The 14,613-nt window shown below is 40.8% G+C and overlaps 1 pseudogene; it reads right to left on the minus strand.

The window, feature by feature from the left end:
* Nucleotides 1–13,325: 13,325 nt before the first annotated feature.
* LOC123926021 lies at nucleotides 13,326–13,956 on the minus strand (annotated as a pseudogene).
* Nucleotides 13,957–14,613: the final 657 nt, after the last annotated feature.

A 14,613-nucleotide genomic window follows, 5' to 3' on the forward strand; every position in this document is an offset into this window, starting at 1 on the left:
GAATTTTTAACCCATTTGTATAACCAAGGAGTCTGATTGCTGGTAATACGTGAAGGTAGGCTTCGTTTTGTGAGAATCTTCCAAATTGCCTTCTAAAATGGCTGTACCATCTTGCATTTCCACTAGCAAGTCTTTTCCACATCACTATAGTTTTGATTTGCATTTGCATGCTTCTTTTTATTTTTATTTATTTATTTGAGGGAGGGAGGGAGAGAGCGAGAGAGAGCGAGTGTGTGCAAGCAGGGTCAGGAGCAGAGGGAGAGGAGACAGAGAATCTTAAGCAGTGTCCATGCCCCACAAGGAGCACAACGCGGGACCCATCTCATGACCCTAAGATCATGACCTGAGCCGAAATCACGATCAGAGACTTAACCAACTGAGCCACCCCTGCACCTTCTTTTAACGTCAAAAAATCTCTCCACTTGATAGTTGTTGATCTTTTTATTTCTTGAAGAGAGGCAACAGAGAATATCATTTATTCAGACACACTTTTTGCCACTTTATTTTTGTCAAAACAGAAATTCAGTTATTTTCTTCTGATTTAAAAGGAATACTCATTCGGAACACTTCAGGAGAAAAGCATGAAGTGGAAAATAAAAATCTCCATCATGCAGAAAGCCATGAAGGATTAAACCCTTTTCAGACATTTTTAATACAAATACACATTTAGGAAATGGTATTATCCTCTACACGCTGCTTTATAGCTACATAATTTATTTCACTTATTATCTTTCATTTGCTACTAGAATGCTAGCTCCAGAGAAGCAGGGGTTGCTTTTCTTTTCTCCCCCTCCCTGCTGTACCCTGTGTGACCAGAGGAGGCCCTGACGTATGTGGGCACTCACTGTCGGTTACACGAAGAAATAAACAAGTCCCACTTTGATCACCTAGCACTATGTCTTGGAATTTCTTTTTTCTGTGTCCATAAATATATATTTTCACCAACACATGTTTTATTGCTTGCATATACTTCAGTGTATTTATTGAACCAGTCCTTTGCTGATTGGCTGTCTAAGGAGTTTCCAATTTGCCACTATTATAAACAGTACTGTCAATGAACATGTTTTCACATTATCTCTCCTTAGATCATTCCAAAAAGAAAAATTTCTTGGCCAAGTAGAATGCACATTTTAACTATAAATCATTTTGCTAACCCAGACCTACAGAAAGTAACTGCAGTGTATTCTCCACTCAAGTATGAGAGTGCTACTTTCCTTACAACCTAGCTAGAGAGCATCAAACCTTTTATTTATTTTTTGGGGTGCCTGGGTGGCTCAGTGGATTAAGCCGCTGCCTTCGGCTCAGGTCATGATCTCGGGGTCCTGGGATCGAGCCCCGCATCGGGCTCTCTGCTCTGCAGGGGGCCTGCTTCCTCCTCTCTCTCTGCCTGCCTCTCTGCCTACTTGTGATCTCTGTCAAATAAATAAATAAAATCTTTAAAAAAAAAAACAAAAAAACTTTTATTTATTTTTTTTGAGGGTTGTATTTATTTATTTGACAGAGAGAGAGGGAGAGAGAGAGCACAACAGGGGGATGGTGGGAGAGGGAGAAGCAGGCTCCCTGCCGAGCAAGGAGCCCAACTCAGGGCTCTATCCCAGGACCCTGGGATCATGACCTGAGCAGAAGGCAGACGCTTAACCATCTGAGCCACCCAGGCGTCCCAAGCATCAAACCTTTTAGTCGTTGCAATCTAACAGGTAAAAAGTATTGTCATACTGGGTAATTTAAATTATTGTTATATTAAATTATATTTAAAATAAAAATTTAAAAATTTAAATTTGCATTTATTTGGTTATTAGTGCATTATACATCTTTTCTTGTTTATTGCCAATATGTATTACTTTGTGCATTTTCACTATTAGGGTGTTTAATCCTTTCTTACTGATTTATGATAATGTTAATATATTAGAGATATTAATTAACTTTTTATATGTTGCAAATATTGCAATTTTTATTCCTAGTTTGTTATTTTTTCAAAAATTATTTTCTTGGTCTCTTTTTCCAATTGAAAGTGCTACTTAAATTGTTTTTTAAATTGAAGAACAACACACATACAGACAAGTAAACAAATTTCAAGTGTGCAGTGAGTCTTTCCACCCACATAACCACCACCCAAGGCAGCTTTCCATATAACTTCTCCTAGTCAATAATCTTCCTGAGGTAAATGCTACTCTGATAAAGTTTCAACTTTTGATGAACATATCTGTCTTACACTTCATGGCATGTATTTTTGGGCCATGTTTAAAGAAGTCATTCCTCAACTCATAATTATGTAAATATTCACCTACATTTTATTCTGCCACTTTTGTGATTTCATTTCTTATATTGAAATCTTTATTGAATCCAGCAGAAATCTATCCTAATATAAACTCTGAGATACATTTAAAGTTCCCTGTCTTCCCTGTTACCCCGAGGGCTGCTACCCAACACTATTTGTTAACTGGACAATATCACTTATAAACCAGTCAACACAACAAATCTCCATGATTTGAATGTGCTTTCTTTCTTTCTTTCTTTCTTTCTTTCTTTCTTTCTTTTTTTAAAGACTCCACTTATTTATTTGACAGAGATTACAAGTAGGCAGAGAGGCGGGGGGTGGAGGGGTTGGGGGGCCGAAGCAGGCTTTTGGCTGAGCAGAGAGCCCAATGCGGAACTCGATTCCAGGACTGTGGGATCACGACCCCAGCTGAAGGCAGCGGCTCAACCGTTTGAGCCACCCGGACGCCCCTGAATGTTCTTTCTGTACTCTGCTCTCTTCCTTTATCTTCCTACTTATTTCTGTGCCAATATCTCACTATTTTGAACATAGCTCTAGGTTTTAATATCTTCAGAAATAAATATTGTATTGCTACTCTCTTTCAAACATTTCTTCGTTCTTACTATTCATTTATTCTTCCATAAAAACACTAAAATCATTTTGTGAAATTCTTTCACCAAATCCCCTGAAAAAATTGAGACCCTAACTGGAGTTACATTGAATTTACATACTAATTTACAAAATGTTTATTTATTTGTACTGTTTATATCTTTGTACTGTATCTTTGTGCTGTTTATGTCTTTCCACTTATTCAAAACTTTATCTTCCTCAATAACATCACAAAGATGTCATCATATAGATTCTGCAGAGTTCTGTTTTCTTAATGAGCTTTTTAAAATTTTTATTGCTGCTATATTGACATTTTTGTTATATTTTCTAACTCATTACTGATGTATAGGAAATATATACATTTTATTATATACACAGGTATATTATTATACACATATATCTAGTTATCTTACTAAACTCATTAGTTTGAAGTTTTTCCTTTCCTGGTAGATAATATATCATCTGAAAATATTTATTTCAACCAATATTTCTACCTTTCATTTATTTCCTTATTTTTATTACATTATTTAGAACTTTCAGAACCATGTTTAATGCTTTGCGCTTACAAATGGGATCCTTGTGTTTAATGAAAATGTGTCTGGTTTGGTCTCAACCCATCCCCTCCAACCTCCACAGGTTCTGATCCAGTAAATCTGAGAGGGACCTAGGTGACTGTGCTTTGTTAGCAACACAGATAATACTGAAGCATGTTCTTTCCCAATATACCATTGAGGACCCTACTCTAGTATTATTCAATATAATTTGCATTATTTTTCATCTTAAGGAAGTATTGCTCTATTCTAAGTTTAAGAATTATTCATGAGGAATTGGATTTCATAAAATGTGCATTTCAGCATCTCAATGGTTTTCCCACTAGGATAAAATATGAAAGTGTACCTGTTTGAAGGCACCCAGAACCACCAAAGCAGGTAGTGCATAAGAAGCCAGGTTTTGAGAGCAAAGAAACTCATTTGGGTAAATCTGATATTCTGTGCTATCTTCCTTGTAAGACATCTTCCCATGCTAGAGCAGTACAGGGCAGAGACCAAGAAGTTGATCAAGCAGTGGGGCCCGGGGCTGGCTCAGTTGGTGGAACACACAACTCTTGATCTCAGGGCTGTGTGTTCGAGCCCCTTGTTAGGTGTAGAGATGACTTAAAAATAAAAGCTTAAAAAAAAAAAAAAGAAAGAAAAAGAAGTTGAGCAAGATGCAGTAACTAAGAGACTAAGAAGCTTACCAGTGCTTTTGGCAGACTTTTGGGACAAGGGAGAAAACCACTGGAATTCAGAGCCACTGTGGGGAGGGGCCTGTCAAATACTTTGGGCTTTCCACTGGGACCTGATGGTCACCTTTAATGTATCAACCTGGCTAGACCACAGTACCCAGATATTCGGCCAAACATTAATGTAGATGTTTCTCTGGAGGAATTTTTTTTTTAAAAGATTTTATTTATTTATTTGACAGACAGAGATCACGAGTAGGCAGAGAGGCAGGCAGAGAGAGAGGAAGGGAAGCAGGCTCCCTGCTGAGCAGAGAGCCGGACTCGGACTCGGGGGCTCGATCCCAGGATCCTGAGATCGTGACCTGAGCCAAAGACAGAGGCTTTAACCCACTGAGCCACCCAGGGACCCCTCTCTGGAGGAATTTTTAAGATGAAACTAATGTTCTAATCAGTAGACTTCAAGTAATGCAGATTATCCTCCACTAGGGGTGGGTCCCATCCAATCAACAATGACCTTGACAGAAAAGACTGATCTTTTCTGTAGAAAACGAATTTTAAGGTGGTGAGCTTATACATAAATATATCTGCAATTACACTAACTTTAAACTGAGCAAATATCCATATTTAAAGATAGAAATTGTTTGACTGGGTATTTGATGATATCAAATTGGCAATTCACTACTTACATACAAAGATTCGGTAAAACTGAAAGTAAGAAGCACTAGTCAAAAGAAAGTCATACCGGGGCGCCTGGGTGGCTCAGTGGTTTAAGCCTCTGCCTTCGGCTTGGGTCATGATCTCAGGGTCCTGGGATCGAGCCCCGAATCGGGCTCTCTGCTCAGTGGGGAGCCTGTTTCTCCCTTTCTCTCTGCCTGCTTCTCTGCCTGCTTGTGATTTCTCTCTGTCAAAAAAAAAAAAAAAAAAAAAAAAAAAAAAAAAAAAAAGAAAGTCATACCAATATCAGACGAAGCACATTTTAAGGCAAAGAACAGTCATAAAGGAAAGAGTCATTTTATAATATAAAAGAGTGGGTCCCCCCGTGGATATAACAATTCCACATTTGCATGCACCCAATAGCACATATACATATGGACAGAGAGAGAGAAAAGATTAACTCAACAAAAAGGAGAAATAGATATGTTTGCAATCATACTTGGAGTAACACAATTTTCTCAGTAACTGATAGAACAAGGAAGCACAAAAAACAAGAAAGATATAGAATATTTGAACAGGATTAAATCTTATCTGGTACAGAATGTTGAGTGAACATTTTTGTTTCCCTGAAATTGTTGCTATGGCCCCAACTGCAAACAATAGCTCTAGGACATGGTCAAATGAGGAGCCCAACCCCTCCCCCAGGGCTCACTGAGACACAGCTCAGCCACCTTACTTTCTGATTTCTTCCCCCCTAGGTATCTATGTAGGAAAACCAGAGAGAGAAGGAGACTGAGTCTTCTCAGACAAGTCCTCAGTCTTGGGGGAGAGCTGTGTAATGAGAGGGGACTCCCCTATCACTCTGCGAACAGGGAGGGCTGTGTCCCTACCAAGCCAGGGGAGGAGATTCCAAGAGGACAATTTGGAAGATCCAGGTGCCCAGAATAGTTTTCACTCTCCATTAGGATGTCTGCTTGTGCAGTGGCTGTTCTGATCTGCCTTGAGCCCACCCAAGGCTGCCAAGTTTCCGTGAAGGGGGAAGACAGTAATACAGCAGACCAGATGCCCTCAATTTTGGGGTGTCTTTATGGGACCAATGGGCACAAGGAATGTGGTTGGGCTGGAGCTTTCTTGCAAATACTCCACTCAAGAGAAAGGCTGTGGTTGTACCATTGAGAGGGTGGGGACAAGGGAGGATGAAAGTGTTTGAACCAGACCAGATTTCCCGTTTCAAGGAAGTGGGAGCTTGGGTAGAGAGGGGCGGTTTGCATGAGACCTACAGAAAATTCCACGTGTGATCGCTACAAGAAAGCCAGCATTGGATGGTCAATGCTAAATGAAGTAACAGCCAAAGGGGGAAAAATTTGAAATCTATCATACATCTAAGTAAAAAGACACATGTCCTTCCTTTTCCCTCCAGTCCTCCGGGGTGACCCTGATCCTGGAGGACCTAGAAACAGGCAACACCCCTTTCCACTTTCTAAGTGTCCCAAATCTTGGGCTGGCCTGGGAGGTCTCCCAGGATCCCTACCCTTTCCCTTATTTATATTAAGGGAGTACCCTCCCTCAACTCCCACAGTCATTCTGTTCTTCCCATCAATCCCTACCCTCATCCCCAGACGGGAAAAGCTGGAGGAGAGTAATAGGAAAAGCGGGATTAGAGGGCTTTAAAAGCAGGATTGATAGCTAGATGGTTATATATATATATATATTATATATATATAATATATATAATATATATATTATATATATATATATAATTTATTTATTTATTTATTTGACAGAGAGAGATCACAAGTAGGCAGAGAGGCAGGCACAGAGAAAGAGGAGGAAGCAGGCTCCCTTCCGAGCAGAGAGCCCGATGCGGGACTTGATCCCAGGACCCTGAGATCATGACCTGAGCCGAAGGCAGAGGCCTAACCCACTGACCCACTCAGGTGCCCTAGATGGTTCTTTTTAAAGTCAAGATTCCCCTGACATTAGGCCTGCCCACCCAGAAGGGTGGTTTTTTGTTGTTGTTTTTTTAAGATTTTATTTATTTGAGAGAGAGTGAGAGAGAGAGCGAGCACCAAGTGGGGTGGCGGGGGGAAGAGGGAGAGGGAGAAGCAGACTCCCCACTGAGCAAGGAGCACTACCATGTGGGGCTTGACCTGGGGCTTAACCTGGGACTTGATCCTAGGACTCTTAAGATCATGACCTGAGCCAAAGACAGATGCTTAACGAACTGAGCCACCCAGGAGCCCCCAGAGGGGTTTCCCTGGGCTGTGAGGATCCTCTGTCCATCTCTCTAGGCAAGAGAAGAATGTTTCCACTGCACAGCTAGAGGCCCAAAAGGGTGATTCACAGCAAACTACTGGCCTCAGGCCTCACTGTTCTTACGCTGATTGCTATTATCAATACAGCCACTTACTGAGTTGTGTCTATGTGCCACAAATGGTACTACGCCCTGTGTAAGCATTCTCTCTTTTACTCCTGGTATTCCCATTTTATGAAATTGAGAACTTTGGAGCTGAAGAGGGTAAGGCACTTGGTTAAGTGACATAGCCAGTAAGTGAGGAAGCCAGGAATCCATCCCAGGTCAGGCTGGCTCTGGAGCCCACTCGCCCCCTCGGCATTATGCCCTCTCCTAGTGCTTGGGGAAAAACACACTTGAAGCTGGGAATCAGCTGAGAACTACTAGAAGAATCACTTGCAGGGTCTGAAGGTGAGCTTCTCCCATAACAACATAATGCAAATAATTTAAAATCAGCCTTAATTTCAAATGTTACAGCAAATGCAGGTCCTTCTTTCCCTACATTTGGTTTAAGAAGTCTTGGCTCGCCAAAATCACCTTGAACACATCAAGTAAAGAAGCTGTGAAAACTCAAAATAGAAAAAGGCCACTCAAGACCTCATAAAAGTTAAAGTTTAGAATACATTTTTTCACTGTCTTAAAAATACTTTACTTCAATAACACCTTGTGGTGAGAATGGAACCTGGCAGCAAGTGCAGATTTTGAGCCGTTATCCTGGAAAGTGAGTTTGTGTGGGACCAGACACCTAGGGAGTTCTCTTCCTCTGGCTCTCATCAAACAAGGTCAACTGCCCCAATTTTTAGAAATATGAGGCGTGACAATTTTAAAACTTGGTCTAAATAAAGCACTCGGGGGCGAAGTTTTACCTCCAGATGGTCAGGTGGGCTCCCAGACCCAGTTTTGTTTACTGATCGTGTTTATTATTTTATTTTTTTTTTAAACTCTTTGGACTTAGCTCTGTTGAGCTCGACCCAGAACCCAGTTTATCTTCCTTGAATAGGAACAACCTGTGTCTCCTCTAACTCAAAATAAAAGTCTGTTTGTTTATTGATCATTCTACCCCGATGCTACACTAACTCTTTAACAAGCTGTGAAAACCCAGGGTTCTCAGGTGAACATTTGACACAAGGAACGAATGGGCTTTCAAAGGCAATTCCACCGCAGGTCACTGCTGTAATTTCTGCCCTGCAGTGGCAGAATAATATCAAATTGTCTGCAACTTTTATTGACCTTTCCTCAGTCTGGGCCATGGATGAATTGGATCGGTGCTGCTATTCTACTTCATGGGCCAGGGTGGGGCGTGGGGTTGGGCGCCGGCGGGGGGGGGCAGCTTTCCTGAGGGCTGATCCAGACTGAATTCTGACACTAGTACTTTTCCACTCATTAAAAAAAACAACAACAACTGAGACTATCTTTGGATGGGCTGGTTGTGTAGTCCCTTGCTATTAAAAAAAAGAAGAAAAGAAAAGATATTCTTTTTTTACTCTGATGATAGGGCTTTATTTTCTTGGACGAAGAATAATTGGACATGCAGCAGACTCTGCTAGCCAATTATGGACAGAAAGAAGGGCTGCAAGATCAAAACCTCAAACATTGGAATGGTTACCTGGGTAGGTATTCCCATGTTATTCCCAAGTTCGTAAATAAGGAGACGACCACATTGTCTGAAATTTGACTCTCCAAATTTGCTTGTACAGAAACCCTTGTGGTTACTGCAGGTTCCTTTTCTGCTGTGAAGTGGGAATCAATGTAGTAAGTGGCCCATGGGCTCTCTTACTAAACTCTGGTTTAGTAAGAGTTTCTGTGTTCAAACAAAACAAAAACAGTTTGAAAGTTGAGAGCCTCAGACCTTACTCAGCCACCAATAAAGATTGGCAGCTGCGCCCCAAGCATTTGCCAAAGATTACAATTCCAAGTTCACGGTCATTAAATATTTATTAAAATGTCGATGAAAAGGAACTTGGAGTCGTGTAAAATCCATATGGTCCAGCATCTAGGTGAAGCCGGATTGGCAGACAGCTGGGTGTCTGAGCTGAACTACGTACTGCTCCATCGCCCGCACCCACCTGAGTTCCAGCAGGATTACTTTGACTACTTTTACTATATATTGTGCTTTACTACATATCGTACTTCATGATGTTATATATGTTACCTACAATACACACATATTTCACTATATATTATGCCAACTTTTCCATGGCAAAACAGAGCCCTCTATGTGTTGTTGGGGTTCATTATACACATTTATATTATTTATGACATGACACATCATGTCTTTCATCCATAGCGGGAACATATTCTAGATTCATCTGCCATGTTCAATCCATTTATTGTGTCTTTCTAATATTTTACAGATCCTGGAAAACCTTTCTACTGGGTATCCAGAGTCTGGGGTCTTGACATTGAGTGGGCATAAATATTTGTTTAAAGAATTAAAAGTGGGGTACAAATAAATTATAGGGACACCTGGGTGGCTCAGTCATTAAGCGTCTGCCTTCAGTTCAGGCTGTGATCCTGGGGTCCTGGGATCGAGTCCCGCATCAGGCTCCCTGCTCAGCAGGAAGCCTGCTTCTCCCTCTCCCACTCCCCCTGCTTGTGTTCCCTCTCTCACTGTGTTTCTCTCTGTCAAGTAAATAAATACAATCTTTAAAACAAAAACAACAACAACAATAAACAACAATTATAGTTATAAAGAGTATAAGTGAAATTATAAAAGTGGAACATGGCTAAAGTGAAAACATTCATTTCTCCCGTACTTGGGTTCCCTCAGCGCTCATGTAAAGTTGTTGCTCATCTATGCACGCTCATCAATTAGGAAGAAACTGCTCTTGTGCTGTTTCGTGAGAGTATGTCTCCTTTATCTCACTCCACTATTCACTCCTTGACGACAGAAAGCACAGCATTTAATTCTGTGTACTTTGAACAGCGCTCCTCACACAACAGGTGCTCAATAAATGCAAATTAAATGAATAAATGACCCATGGCCTTGATGTGTGACCCATGTTTTTGGGAGTGAAGGGGTCATTACCCCATAATTCTGGTGCTATCATTTAGAGTGAATAGTACTTTGTGTTGTCATTTTTTTTTTAATATTTTATTTATTTATTTGACAGAGATCACAAGCAGGCAGAGAGGCAGGCAGAGAGAGAGGGAGGAAGCAGGCTCGCTTCCTCTCTGAGCAGAGAGCCTGATTCGAGGCTTGGTCCCAGGATCCTGAGATCATGACCTGAGCCAAAGGCAGAGGCTTAACCCACTGAGCCACCCAGGCGCCCCATGTCATTTCTATCTTGATAGCTCGCTCATCTTAGGTCATACTGCGATGATAGGCCCGACTTTTTCTCCTAGGCACCTATTGTGGACCTCTGTTCCTTTTGCTTGCCCAACATCTACTCCTCCTTCTGCTCTTAATGCCATTGTGATTTTTCTTTGGAGAAGGAATTCTCCTCCACTCTCAGGGCATGTGGTTCCACTGATGAATAGACACAAGGACTAGGTCTGCCCAATCAGAGCATTCTATACCCCCGCCCACAGTGATTGGTCATAGGATGAAGTCATGACCAAAGCCATGACCAAACAACTCAATTCCAGGGCTTTATGTTGGAACTGTTGGACACAGAAGTTTTCTTTTTCTTGTTGGACTTACCAAGATAATAGGATATAAACCTATGGCTATCAAAACTACCATATTGCAAAAACTTATTTAGATAAGCACACACGCACACACACACACAAAATATAAATGAATGGATGTTGAGTATATAAGAGCCAAGAGAGGAATACAAAATGAGTTTTGGGGTGCCCGGTTGGCTCAGTCAGTGCAGCATGCAACTCTTGATCCCAGGATTGTGAGTTCGAGTCTCACACTGGTTGTAGAGATTACTTAAAAATAAAATCTTTAAAACAAAATGTAAAGTGAGGCTTGATGATGGTAGCCGCTGGGTCCAGCTGTGCCTGAGCACCAATCTAAATTGAATTTTCTGTCAGTGTAATGAAAACAGTTCAAACTAACACAGCATTCTATTCCCATTATATGCTTTCTTCCTAGGCCATGTTTAAGTTCTAGGGGTCATAATCAGAGGCTCTGTGCTCAGAGAACACCACCAGGACTGGGAGGTAAAGTATTTGTGTAAACTTGTCTCGAGTCTTCCATGGTTCAATTAGAAATAATTTAAAACTGCAGAGCCACAGAAAAACCATAGAACACTAAGCTGAGTGAGAGGAGTTCTAGACACAGATGTTTAAGCATGGGAAGCGGGGCTGTCAAGAGCTGTTCACAGTGGCAAAGGGACGAGTGTTGTTTTTAAAGGCAAAGTGAGGTGAAGAGAGGAGGCTGCCAGGAATCGGGAAACTAACTACAGGGACTGACTGAGGAATATCTAAGAATAGTCTTACTTCCTTTAGTCTAGGTGATATTTCCACTTCTTTTACCCACTAATAACCCACTACTATTTCTCCAACACAAGTAACAACCGAGGTCTCACTCAGGCCCCAGGAAAAAGACAGAAATAACCCTCTGGCCACTGTGGGAGTTCTTTTTTGGAGAATGAGATGGAGAAATTAATCCTTCCCTAGGAACTGATCACAGAGACCTCCTAAGCCCAAATGGGTACAGACTTCTACATGCCAAGAGCCCAGTTCATTCTTCTTTAGGTCAGTTCTTTCTCAGCTCTCCACCCTTCAGGTTTGGTCCAAAGATCTCTGCTAGCTCTTGCAGGCAAGGTTTATGTTGAATGGGTTCCAGTGGTGAGGTCATCGTAATGGAAGGTTTCCATATATGACATGCCCCTGCTGGTGCTCCCAAGAGCATTCCCAAGGCCCTTTCACTGATGCTGTCCAAGAATAAGATCTTGGCCGAATTCCCACATTGAAGGGGCAGTGGAGCTTAGGTTTCTGAAAATAGCAGGCATTGTCCTTTTTGTCCAATTATAAAAGCAATAGTGTTCTCTGTAGAGTATTTGGAAAATTCAAAAAAGTATAGAAGGAAAAAAAAGAATAATCACGCCATAATTCCATCATCTGCAGATAACTAATACTCATTTTAAGTGTGCTTCTTTCTCATAGTTTCATGAATACATGTATCTATGTATATTTTAGGAAGGTGGTGTTGCATTGTGGTAAGAGTGTGGGTTTGGAAGTCTGACACCACTCATTTAGAGTTCTGTGGTCTTTGGAAACTTATCTCTTCAAGTCTTAACTCCTTCAGTAATAAAGTTGTCTAATTTTTAAGTGAGTGTACCACCAGTATGATACTATTTTAACTTACAAGTTTATAATAAGAAATATCTGGTAATAAAAGTTCCCCCAACATTCTTCTTTCACTTTTTAAAAAAATGGTTATTTCACTTATTCCAGATTAGTTTTAGAATTGCATTTCCAAGTTTAAAAAAAAAAAAAGAAAGAAAAGAAAAGGAGAAGCGCCCAGGTGGCTCAGTTGGCTAAGCATCTGACTCTTGATCTCAGTTCGGGTCTTGATCTCAGGGTTGTAAGTTCAAGCCATGTATTGAACTCCATGCTGGGCATGGAGCCTACTTTTAAAAAAATGAGATTAAGAAAAAGAGAGAGATTTTTTGTAGACTTGCATTTAAATTTATGGATCAATTAAAAAAGAACATCTTTAAAGCACTAAGTCTTCCCTTTATGGAATATTACATATCTGCCTTTCTGTTTATTTTCTTCATGTCCTTCTGTAAAGCTCAGTAGTTTTCTTCCTGTAAGTCTTGCACATTTCCTGTTAATTTTGTTCTAAGGTATTTTATAGTTTTGGTTGCTAGGATGAATGAGATTATTTTCCCCCAACTGCAACTGGTTGTTTCTTTCTTTTTTTAAAAAAAGATTTATTTGAGAGAGAGCGAGTGAGCATGAGGGAGGGAGGGGCAGAGGGAGAGAGAAAGGGAGAAGCAGACTCCCTGCTAAGCAGGGAGCCCAACGCAGAGTGATCCCAGGTCCCTGAGATCATGACCTGAGCCAAAGGCAGACACTCAACCAACTGCCACCCAGGTGCCCCTAACTGGTTGTTTCTTGAACTAGGAAAGCTATTTTAGGAAGTTTTATGTATGTCTTTTAGTGGACAACTCCTGTTCTTTATTAGGCCTAACCATTTTCCAGGATTGATTATCTCTAGATTTCTAGGTAGATACTTAGTTTATAGCCAAAAACTATATCTCCTTTCCAGTAGTAAACTTGTTAACCTACTTCATTACATTGGATAGATTATCCTTTCAGGACGCCTTGAGATAATAGTGGTTAGAAAGGGTCTATGTTAGGATCATAGGGGAAGAGAGGAAAAAATGAAACAAGAAAAAAATCTGTACCTTTATTTACTTTTCATTAAATTTAAATCCTTGAGGGGTACAGCATCACACGGATTCTGTGGCCAATGGCTTTAGCAGGAAGATTGCTTCGGAATTTGGCACGAACCATGCGGCTGTTTCCATGAGCGTGAGTTACTTTTCCCCAGATTACTCTGGTTTTGTTTGGTTTGCCACCAGGAGTCACTGTGTTGTTCTTTGCTTTGTACACGTTAAGTACACCTCTTGCCTAGATAGAATTCCGTTTCATCTCGAGCATATACACCTTTGATTTTAAGAAGAGCTGTATGCTCCCTCTGGTTGCGGAGACCCCGCTTATAGCCAGCAAAAATGGCCTTGGAGGGGCACCTGGGTGGCTCAGTGGGTTAAAGCCTCTGCCTTAGGCTCAGGTCATGATCTCAGGGTCCTGGAATCGAGCCCCACATCAGGCTCTCTGCTCAGCAGGGAGCCTGCTCCCCCCCCCCGCCCCCCCTGCCTGCCTCTCTGCCTCCTTGTGATCTCTGTCAAATAAATAAATAAAATCTTAAAAAAAAAAAATGGCCTTGGACCACAGCCTTCCAGACATTATTAGGCATTTTAGAGGAGTCCTGTTCCCAGCAGGCCTCCACAAGCCCCAAGATGGTGGAAAAAGCCATAAGAAACTCTTATATATAATAAATAAATAAATAAATAAATAAAATCTTAAAAAAAATGTGATCTATCTATATATCACACATATTGTGATATATATATATATGCAATGGAATTTTTTTATTTATAAAAAATAAATAAATTTTATTTATTTGACAGAGAGAGATCACAAGTAGGCAGAGAGGCAGGCAGAGAGAGAGGAGGAAGCAGGCTCCCTGCTGAGCAGAGAGCCCAATGTGGGGTTTGATCCCAGGACCCTGAGATCATGACCTGAGCCGAAGGCAGAGGTTTTAACCCACTGAGCCACCAGGCACCCCTGTGGTGATCATTCTGCAATTTATAAAATATCAAATTATGTGGTACACCTAAAACTAATGTATGTCAATTATACCTCAATATAAATAAAAAATGCATACATACAATCAGAATGGTGATATGATAAAGAAAATAGCATGAGAATTACCTGTTCCTTGAACGTTTGAAAGAACTCATTCATAAAAGCATATAGAGATAGCTCTCATATGCTTTTTCCATTTCTTCATTGATTATTGATCTTTCAGGTCTTCCACTTAGCTTAAGATAATTAAGGGAATGTTGGTTTCATTCACACATATAATTTTTTTTTCCCCAGAAAATCACC

Source organism: Meles meles, chromosome 15, assembly GCF_922984935.1.
Source record: "Meles meles chromosome 15, mMelMel3.1 paternal haplotype, whole genome shotgun sequence".
NCBI classification, from domain to species: Eukaryota; Metazoa; Chordata; class Mammalia; order Carnivora; family Mustelidae; genus Meles; species Meles meles.